The following is an 11,830-nucleotide window of genomic DNA, read 5'->3' as shown; positions in this document are numbered from 1 at the left end:
GTAATTGCAGTTTTTTCTTAAACAGAAATCTATGTTTCTACCTTTATATTTTGAAGTAATTATAAATTTACAGGAAATTGCAATTATGGGAGAGTAAAGTTCCAAGTACCCATCATCTGGTCTCCCCCAGTGGTGACATTACATAATTGTAGTACATTAGCAAAACCAGGAGACCAACACAATACAGACAATTTAGCAGAGTTCAGACCTCACTTGGATTTCACTAGTTTTTGCATGCACTCCTTTTTCTTGTGTATGTTTTTGTGTATAGCTCTATGCCATTTTATCACATAACAATAAATATGTGGAACTGCTCCATCACCACAGAGAAACTACTTCTGTCTGTCCCTAACAAACCCTCCACACACACACACACACACACACACACACACACACACACACACACACACACACACACACACACACACACACACACACACACACACACACACACACACACACACACACACACACACACATCTGTTTTCCATCTCTATAATTTGGTCCTTTTCAGAATGTTAGGTAAACGGTGTGGGGAAAATAGGATAATTTAGTCAGGCTCCCTCCACATTTCTTGTAAACAAGTCGTGCGTGGGTGGAGTTATTGTGTATGTACACCCATGTATCTTAGTAGTTAATTGCTTTTGTGTGTTCTTCAGTTTGTGAAGCAGACTGGCCTGTGGCAGAGCTCAAGTCTAAAAATAGAGCATGTTTACTCCGCTGGCAGCTGCTCAGTTTCTGTTTTTTCTTTGGACTTTGCCCCTAGCAGTTGAGTTTTTGAGTTTCTGCTTTGTACCACCTAGCTCATAGTGTTGTGTGTGCTGAATAAAGACTATTCCTACTTCAACCAAGGCTCCAAGGACCTTTTCTCTGGTTACCTAGCTCATAGACCTGCATGTGAAGGGTTTGTGAACAGGCTCGAGGGGGTCTGTGAGCTTCAGGCCCTAGCTCTAGCTTTACAATTGGCTTTGTCGGCAGGATTACGCCACAATTGGTGTAGTCTTAGCAAGATTCTGAGCAGGTATAGGAGCCAAGAAGCCCTTGGAGAAGGAGGAAATGTGGCTATTTTTGAACATGTTGTGCCCCGTGGCCAGTTTCCTGTTGAATGGGATCTGCTCGCTGCTCGCTGTAATGTAAGGCAGCATAGACTAGACACTACAGCGGAAAACCTCTTGTGGGGGGAGGACGTGTGGCTCTCCTTAGGCATGTGGTGCCCAGTGGCCACTTTTCTGCTGACCGGAGCCTGGCTGCTGCTCACTCTGCCACAAACTGACCAAGATTTGAAGCGGAAAGCAGATTTGTTGGAAGTGCAGTTAGATGTCCTGGAGGATGATATGCAGCGACTGGCCACTCCTGCCTCTCACACCAGGGATGACAACAAACCCAGAGTTGGGGGAGACCGTGCGTCCCCAGGCACAATTTGCTGTGCATCAGAAAGTGAAATGCGAGCAGCCTATGGGACCAGGTGGACAACCAGTGGGCAATCTACAGGTGACCCAATTTACCATCTATGTCCCATATAACCAGGTTGAGTTAGTTGACTTGGAGAGACAGTTTAGGCAGAAACTGGTGGAGCCCCCCGGCTGCTTGGCTGTTGTGGTTATGGGACCTAGGGGTGGATAGTGTGATATGCTCTGGTGAAGAGATGGAAAAATTGACCTCCATCGCCATACACCCATCCCTGAGGCAGCGGCTGCAGAATAGCCACAAGTATGCACAAGGGCCAGGTAATCACTCCTTAATGGAATGGGTGAATGCAGCTGCCTGAACCGTGGGGGCAAATGCTGGAGAACTGCCCAAGATTGTTAGCAAATGGCAAACATATGCTGAGTTAGCTCAAATAATTAGAGAGCTGGGGATGCAGCAGTCCATGTTTAATGTGAACATTCGTGGCCCAGATGATGAAAATTTTATAGGCAGCATGAGAGACATAGTGCTGCAGGATGCCCTGCCAATGTCCTTTGGGTCACTGATGGCCAGTAAGGCCCCGTACATTGGTGGTCCTATACATGAGGTAACGACCATGATAGCCAGCTTGGGTGAGGTAAAGGATAGCAGACAAGCAAAAGGGGTCCGAAAGGTGGCTAAGACCAAACCCCCAAGAAATACTTGGGATTTTATCACAAAGGGACCAAGTAATACTAACCGTAAGCAGATGTGGCTTGACTTGCTTGCAGCAGGGGTTGATAAAAAGAAAATCGACCAGCAGCCAAAAGCAGTTTTGTTTGCCTTGTGACAGCAATTGTGCCCTTAACAGCGTTTCTTCACTAAACATCCAGAAACAGGTAGCAAGGTATGTTCAGTGGATTGAAAGGACGTTTTGGTTGCTCCTGAGGAGGCAGATGAACTGTTCAATTTAGAATAGGGAGCAGGCCAACGTACTCATCTTTTGGGGACAGGCGAGGACCAGAAGCCTCATGTTGAACGGGCAATGACGAAGCTGATGCGCTGGCTAAGGTAAGATGACTGGAGAGATCTCCAGCAGCTGATGTAGCTGGGTGGCTACATTGGAGAATGCAGCATGCTGGCTAAAAAACTGGGTGGTTGATGGCTCGCCGGATGCCACATAAACCTGAGAAAAAATGCCCCTGATGGGAAGATGTGCTCCTGATGAGCAGACGGGTGCCCCTGATGGGCAGATAACTCATGTGAGAGTGCCCCTTACACGGTGGCAGGTGGATCTTGTCAGATCACTGCCAAGGTCAGAGAATTTCAGATATGTCTTCACAGCTGTTGATATGGCTATGGGTCTTTGGTTTGTATGGCCTTGTAAGGCTCCAGACCAGGTAAACACTGTGAAGGCATTGAATAGCCTTACTGCCATGTATGGCCAGCCTATAGTCATAGAGAGTGATAATGGAACCCACTTTACTGGACATGGGGTTCAGAGGTGGGCCTCCCAGTTGTCCATTCAGTGGAAGTTACACGTGCCATGTCATCCCCGGGCAGCGGGAATGATTGAGCAGTACAATGGTCTTTTAAAAAAGGGACTAGGGCTGTCTGCCCAACCCCCATCCCTGAAGGGGTGGACACGGTGGTTATGGCCAACAGTCAGGATTCTAAATGAGAGACCCCACAAGGGCGGGCACTCTCCATTGGAAGAGCTGTTGCATAGGGCTGCAGCATCTATACAACTGCAAGGCACTACTAAAGATGAGCTTTTGAAGCCAGAATATGGTAAGAATGGAAATATTTTCTTACCAGCCCCAACCTGTTTGAAACAGGGACAGACAGTACAATGGGAATGACCTTGGAGAATAAAAGCTCCCCATATACACTGGGTTGGCTTAATAGGGCCTTGGGAGAAATGATTAGAGAAAGGCCTGTAAGTTTCAACTTGGGTGACAAGTACCTGGCTTCCTCCAGTAAAAGTGACATGGCCTGGAACAGATAAGTGCTCTATTCTAAAGGGCACATTTGTATTATCATTATGGCCAATTATGAGTTCCCCTATACTGTTACATGTAGAACCTACAGATCCAACAGTTTTAGCAGATAAAGTATGGTATCATAAGTCAGGTAAGATACCTATTCCTGCAACCATCCTTTCTCAGGATGGCAAACTGACATGTATCTCACCAGAGGGGCGAGAACTTGCCCTATTGGTACCAATAACTCTTCTGTCTTTTCGCCCATAGTGTTCTGGCTGCAGGCACCGCACCAGAGTCAACTGGGTACATACATACGTTGGCATGATCATCTACTGAATAAGCAGTGAACTTCACATCAGTATGACTACAAGATTCCCATGGAAAATCACACCAATGATGACTACTAACTGGACATGTACGGCTAAAGGACAGAACAACAGCACAAGCCTTAAGGACAAGCCTTAAGGCATATTGAACAGACAATAGGTTGTATAAATAAATGTGTCATTTATCCTCACTAAGGGAACATTGTGGAAGATTTTTAAAACATAGATTGTACAGTGAGGGACTCTGAAGGGGTGGATTGTGGGGAAAATAGGATAATTTAGTCAGGCTCCCTCAACATTTCTTGTAAACAAGTTGTGTGTAGGTGGAGTTAATGCGCATGTACACCCATGTATCTTTCTAGTTAATTGCTTTTGTGTGTTCTTGAGTTTGGGAAGCAGGGCTGGCCACAGAGCTCAAGTCTAAAAATAGAGCATGTTTACTCTGCTGGCAGCTGCTCAGTTTCTGTTTTTTCTTTGGACTTTGCCCTTAGCAGTTTTTTGTTTGTTTGTTTGTTTGTTTGTTTTTTGAACAGTAAGGGGATCGCAACCCTCAGCACGGTGTGGTCTGCACCACACTCAGCCAGTGAGCACACCGGCCATCCCTATATAGGATCCGAACCTGCAGCCGCGGCGCTACCAGTGCAGCACTCTCCTGAGTGAGCCAAGGGGCTGGCCCAGCAGTTGAGTTTTTGAGTTTCTGCTTTGTACCGCCTAGCTCATAGTGTTGTGTATGCTGAATAAAGACTATTCCTACTTCAACCAAGGCTCCAAGGACTTTTTGCTGGTTACCTAGATCATAGACCTGCATGTAAAGGGTTTGTGAATGGGCTCGAGGGGTCTGTGAGCTTCAGAACTTAGCTCTAGCTCTACAAATGGAATCATCCAGCATGGACCTTTTGAGATTGGCTTTTTTCACTTGGCAAAACACCATTAAGATCCACACAAATTGCTATGCACATCAAGTTTGCTTCTTTGTATTTCAGCTGAGACATCTTTAAAGAAACGGAAATTATCTACTACTTAAAATTTCATTTTGCACTTTGCAAAGAACAGTGTAACATTTATATGCACATGATACCTTTGTAAATATTTTGGTTTTGAGTTTGAGTACTATCTTTCATGTAGGAAATGCATAAATGCAGATTTACACAAACTTTTAGGGGCTCAATTTTAGCTTGTCAAAGTTCCTGAAGTATTTTGCCTATAAATATTAAATGAGTGAGATTCACCTGTGCTCAAATTATAGATCAAGGAGAAAACTATATTGGGCTATTTATCATAGCTTCTGAATCTGATAAATTTTAACACAAATTACCCAGGAAAGAAAAGAATCTACATTTGCCTTGTGTGTTGGTGTATTAAATTTTGTGGGTTCTTTTTTTTTTCTCTCTGTCTCTTCTTTAACACTCTTCCTTTACAGTCCTTCTTAATATCTGATGAGGTGGAAAATCTACCTGGAAGCTGAGAAAAGGAGAAAAGTTTTTAACTGCAAAATATGTACTTAATCTTTTTTTTTTTGGCTGTTGGCCTGTAAGGCGATCTGAACATTGACCTTGGTGTTATGAGGCTATGCTCTAACCAACTGAGCTAACCAGCCAGCCCTGTACTTATTCCTAATGAAACAATATTATAAAACATGGGCTTACTTGTTAAGACTATTAAATTTTTCTATACAGGAGAAGTCTTATTTTATAGAACCTACGGAGCTTTTACCTAAAACGAAACATGAATTTCCCAGGGATAGGAAGAAGCAGCAAAATAGAAATACACAAGTGATGAGATGGGGGCAGATAAAAAGCATGGACTGTGCCAACGTCCCCAGTGTCACTGTAACTGAATTCCCATAAAAACTTTCTTTGGTGGAGCTATTTCTGTGTTTGCTGATGGAGATTTCATCCCTGTCCAAATTTTCAAGGCACCAAGATGTCTTACCTGGACAGAAAGAGACATGCTACATATAGGCAGCACCTCCCACTGGGAACAAGTGAAGACACGGTGCTTCCCTCATACCTGCAATCACCGCACACCCACATGCACATACAGACACACACATGCACATACGCACACAAGACACCATTATCTCTTGTCACATTTACACCCTTTACCTCCAGACCTGGGTCTATTTCAGGAAAGAATGTAAGCTCTGTTGCAAAAGAAAGAAACAGACAATGGTTTCTTGCTTCCACAGAAATTTGCTGAAGAAGCAATTTTACTCCAGCTTTTTACCAGTCTGCCCCAAGGTAGTACAAGACCAGTAGAGAGATATCAGAAAAATATTATTAAATGAGTAAGCTGAGGGCAGTTGATGGCAGAAATTTATCTTTTTCTTTAAAAAAAAAAAAAAAGATTACTGCACGGTATAATAGTCATTTAATGACTAAAGGGCATAAGGCATTCCAGATCAAAATAGTAATAATGATATGAATAACAACTTACATATGTAATATTTACTATGTTCTTTACGTCTATGAACTCAATTTGCCATCACATAAAGGTTTCCATTTTTTTTCTTTTATTTTGCCTTTTAATATTAGATGCCGGAATCTCTCTAATCGTCCACATGATATGTGTCTATACATGATAGCTTATTTGTATTATCTATCACTCTACTGGACTTGCCTGAACTGGTTCATTGAGTCGATTCAATAAAGTATAAAGGTTTATAATCCATAGTTAATTAGCTTACTTCAAAATACAGCACACATGAATGTGCACACACATGCACATGTGTACACACACACACAGATACACTCTTTCTTGGCTGGAGTCTTCACTCCATAGGCTAGATAACTCAACAGAAATTGCATTGTTAATAAACCTGGGACTCAAGAGAGGGCACATTATTAATATCAATTCATCCCACTACAGAACAATTCCCGATTTCATACACACCCTAAATCTCCACAGTACAGGAAGCAAAAAGCAACACCCTTATATGGAACCATAATAGTCCATGGCATAACTAAACAGGTCTAGGAGCACGTGGTTGTAAATATAAGAAAATGCACTCAGTATCCACTGTTTGAGAGCTTTACTACAGAACCGTTTTAATAGTTCCAAGAGAGCTAAGGTTAAGAACCTAAACACTTTCATAATTGTTTTCTCCTGCCTAAATTAAAACAAGTTTAAGAAGTACGTGGAAATGTGTATATGCATACACATGGGAGAAGTGTGGTATTAAGCTAACGTCTCTAATTTCCTTTGTCTTCTTTATGAGAGGATAAAGCCAAAGATTTCTGGTAAATCTCTTAAAAGAACCTACATCTACAGAGGTGGTTTTAAAGGCAAATCTCAATGTGTGTTATTTCATCCTTAATTCAACCATCTGGCCCTGTTACATAAGTACAGAATGCTGGGCACCAGGGGAAACCATAGCAGCAAATACCTACTTTTATCTTATCTGACATAATGAAAAACCTTGGTCACGATGTCAAAAGATAACTTATCTTAAACATGTATGGCTGCAAACACTAACAGCTGTTCCTCTAAGAGAGTTGCAGGATCACATCAGATAAATGCAGTGTCTTTAAGAAAATTAATCTTATTGTACTTGAAGCCTTTTTAAAACAACAGCTCCAGAATTGTCCTCCCAAGAACAAACCAAAAATAATTCCCTCTGCCAAGGGGAAGATGTTTTAAACAGCATCTACACTGAACAGGATGGTTTTGGATGGTTTCAGACTTGCTACTGAACACAATACAAAAGTCTCACCAGGTAGAATTGAGTTGGTGGGAGCCAGGTAACCCACATGTTAGACAGAAATAGTGGGTCTTTGAACTTCCAGCCTTATCCTGACTGGTTCCAGGACAAGTAGTACCTCCACAGACCCTGTGGCGGCTGCTGGTGGGAGCTGGGATAGGTCTTATTGCCCCAAGTCTGATCCACATGTAGGACTGGACACATACTAGAAGCAGCCAACTTAGCTGAGACCCAGAACCTCAATTCCAGCACCAGGAACCCCAGGGCAAGAAAGGTACAAGAAATTCCTTATACCAAGGAATAACTCAGAAATGACTGTCAGCAGCTAAAGCGAGGGTTCCATACATCAGATAAGCTAAGAAGAAATTGCCTTTTTTGGTAGGGGTGTGTGTAGTTTTGTTCTTTGCACCTGATTTTTGTGAAGGAAGTTTATACCTTAAGACCTGAACAATTCCAAAGCTGGAGCCTCTCTTCTTAAGCAGCCAAGGCCCTACTGCTCTGCCCAGCAATTTCCTATCCTTGTCCGTGGAGACCAGCTTATCTTGGTTTACCCAGAACTTCCCTGGTGTTAGAGCCAAAAGTCTCACATCCCAAGATCCCCTCAATTTCATGAGAACCTGCACAGTTGATCATCCCTCCCACCCCTCCCATCAGGGACAACCCTGCTTCCTGCACCCACAGACACCGGCTATAGTCCCTCACATAGTCACCATCTCCTGCCTCTGAGCTTCCAGCACCAATTCCTCCTGTTGCCACTCCCATGTGGAGTGTCTTCCCAGAAACAAACTAGGACACATGGATTGGGCCAAAATGCTCAGGCACCTCTGGCATTTGGACTGTGACCCCCACAGAGTCCAGCCCTATGGCTGGTTCAGTCTCCACCTCCCACCATTCCAGTGGCCTCTCCTTCCCCATTCTGCCAAGGAGACCTCAGCCTTCCATGGGGCACCCCACAAGGTCTGTCAGGGACCAAGGCCTGGCTGTGGACTGCAGGTCACACTTGTGTGTGCCATTTTCTCCTAGGACATGAGCTCTGTGCACAAACATACATGGCCAGAGACTACAGACATACTTTCTCAGGCTGTCTTCTCTTTTTGCCTTCTCTCTCTCTCTGGCCTACAAAGAAATGAGGAGCCAATTTCCCAAGAGTTGCTGGGTCCTTTTGTTCCTCTTGCAGCTCTTCCAACAATGACCTGGGTCTAATGAGAACTGGCTCTTCTCACTGTGTAATCCCCATCTTAGGTAATAACCAGGTTAAGGTTGTGTGCACATATGTCACAGGAATAACTGCAGAGTGCAGTGACACACTTTGCTTGAAGGACTGAAGGACATCTGGAATTCTTCCCTTGGAATTGTCCTCAGAGCCTGTAGACAGAGTCTTCTTTTATCTTCACTGGTGAAAAGTCTTTATCCTTTGAGATTGGAGCTGATACTTTGAGAATACTCAGAGTTCATTCAGAAACCAGCCTGGAGAGTACAGCTGAGTGCCAGGCTGTGGTGGCACTGAGGAGCCAGGAGAAGCAAGGGTGATGAACACAGAGGTGAGAAGCAGCAGGGAACAGGGTGTCCTCGGGGGCTTGACGCTAGCTTCGAAGAAAATTTCCAAACGTATGACCTGTAATACTTATATACCTGGGTGTTCCAGGCACCTTCAGGCTGTGGAGGTGAATCAGGTGCCATTAAAAATAATCTCCTCATGTCGCTGACTCTTACCCCAGCTTTGTCTTGAAAACATCTCAGCTTCAGCATTTCCCAGAAGGCCCCATGAGTAAGTCAATTTGCACTACCCCTAGCACACCTCTAATGCCCTGAAGTCTTCACAAACCCAGCCTTGGGTTGATTTTTTGTGACATGGACAACTTTTTTCATTTTGTAATTTATTTCTTAGAGGCCCCCCCCAAAACAGCATCTTGGGCCTCAACTCATTGCCTTGTATTTAGAGAAACTGCTGTTTTTGCCTTTCCATTTGCAGATTTCCCTCTTCACAAGGCTGAAGTGTGCAATTTGGGGAGCAGGCTGCTGCAAAAAAAGCAGGTGACCCATACTCCTCAGAATCTTGACCCTCCTCTGAAGACTAAAGCTCTGGGATTGGGCCAGACCTGTCTTCCCTGGCACCCTCTTATTTTAGAATGAGTCTCCCCAGCCCCCAGAAGGTCCCAACTGTACCCAGACATCTACACACATCACTGAGCCCCTGCTCAGAGTCAAGTGGAGGCTCCCTCCTCTGCAACCTGATAGCCAGAGAGTCACGGAAAATCAGGAGTGACTGCAGGTGGGGCCTAACACCCAGGCCTCAGAAAGGCCACCTGCCCCAGACAGCCAATGGCTCCTGTTAAACAAAAGATTGGGCAGAGCACACCAGGCTATGATTATGTTGCTATCTGAAACACCCAGAGCCTGCAGGCAGGGGATAGAGGACTGACATATTTTGATGAGGAGGAAGAACATCTTAGCTGTGGGTCTCTGCCTAGCAAGGGCAGGTCTAGGGAAGTCATAAAGGGGTCCCCAGGCCATTAAGGGAAAGCACAGGGTCTCCTGCCCAGGCATTGACAGGAAGGAACTAGGTACTGATATGACCCCGGGCTTGCTGTGAACTTCGCCTTGCCACTCACTGCCCATTCCACAGCCATCTGGGCTAAGCTAGGAAGCTTTCAGGCCCCTGCATGGACTGAACAGTGTTAGGAATGTAGCATTTGTAATAAATCTGGCTCATGTAACTTGTTCCTGTCTCCTTTTCACCTATTTGGTTGGGGTTGAAGGGCTCAGTCTCTCAAATGAGCTTTTCCTATAAAAAGCCTCCATGTGTGCTTTGTATAAAGACTTGGAAGCCCAGGGAATTTTTATATTTATTACAGAGAGAGGCAAGCATCCATTCTGTGTGTTTCCATTAACACAGACTGGCAATTAATGCATTTGGTTCAAAAGCCTTCAAACATTTGTACACCCATTTCCACGTTTAAATGACTCTATATAACAGTCAAGCAGGTGGTTAACTATATGTATATTAAATTCATAGAGAAACTGGTAATTTTCAATTATAATTGTCAGTTCACAGTTTCCATGATAAGAATTTTTTGAATAGGCCCATTAGCTGATTTAGTTAGCCAGGGTTTTTATAAATCATGGTTTATTTGCTTATTCTACTTATAAAAGAGGAATTTTCAGTATCATCCCATGAATCAATAAATATTTACTTTGGTCTTTATTCTGCTGAAATGCCAACTTTGACAATGGATGAAATATCATTGGGTTTTCTTAAACAGCTGTTTGAATGCGGCTGTTTTATTAGTTGTTTTGTTTAGTATTATTACTCGGATAATGGTTTAAAAGTTTTATTCATTTGCTATTAATTTGTTTTTTATAAATATAGTCAAAATAGGGCTGAATTGCTGTTCCTTATAATTTTACAATGTATTGTACTTTCCTGGTAATATGTTTTGACAATAGAAACTTCCAAGCCAATGAAAAGCTGTCCCATTTCTCTAAATGATATCCTCTGAAGCAAAACTCTGAAATATATAGCACTAACTTGTACATAATAAAACTTGATGATTTTGTTACTGTGGATAATATTTCTCTTTTCTAGGCCACAGAAATAATTTAAAAGCTTCTCATTTGGCTTTTACAGCACAAAAAGCAATGTGAGACACCAGATCTATGGAGGAGAATACTGAACTGTTGTTGAGAAGCAGAATGCCATTCTAGGAAATATCTTCAACATTCTCAACCCTTGTTATTCCCTCAGGTCTGTTCTTGGATTTTTCATTTTAAAAAATGATCAAGTAGGAACTTTCATACAAAGGCTTGTAAAGGGAGTTAGTGGAGGGTTTTCAGGTAGTTTCCAACAACTTGGAACCCCAGATGATCTCCTTATAGTCCACCGTATCTGTCATTGGGTGTGGCTACCATTCTTAACACCCTTTCTACTTAGTCCTGTCGGTCTCAGCCATCTGAGCAAGAAATCCTTAAGCAATGTAAGAAACAGCAGCCATTTTCTTTAGTCCCTCAACCTGTTTCCTGTGGGTCCAACCAGTATTTTTTGGATAAAAAGATAATAAAAGAAAACATTAAAAATAAGTATTTTATAGATCTCTTGGGAAATATTACAAACCATTTTGTACCCCAGAATAACCTGCCACATATTTTAAAGAAACACAAACTTACTATTCTCAAATAAAGGTAATCCTATAATGGTTCTCTCCAGCTAGACCCTCAATAAAACGTTTATTGTGAGTGACATAAAGCTCTGACTCTGACTTAGGGCCAATTGCCTACTCTACTTGCAGAGGTCGGTTAAGGGATCAAAAGGGGTTTTATTTGAGTCCATTGATGTTATCTGATGGGACATTGTAGGATAAGTGCACTGTTGTTCTTAAAATATATGTGTTTACAGGCAACTGAAGAATATTTCCTGGAAAAAAGATAAGGATTTG

Source organism: Cynocephalus volans, chromosome 3 (genome assembly GCF_027409185.1).
Source record: "Cynocephalus volans isolate mCynVol1 chromosome 3, mCynVol1.pri, whole genome shotgun sequence".
Taxonomy (NCBI): Eukaryota; Metazoa; Chordata; class Mammalia; order Dermoptera; family Cynocephalidae; genus Cynocephalus; species Cynocephalus volans.
This window is presented reverse-complemented; position numbering follows the sequence as displayed.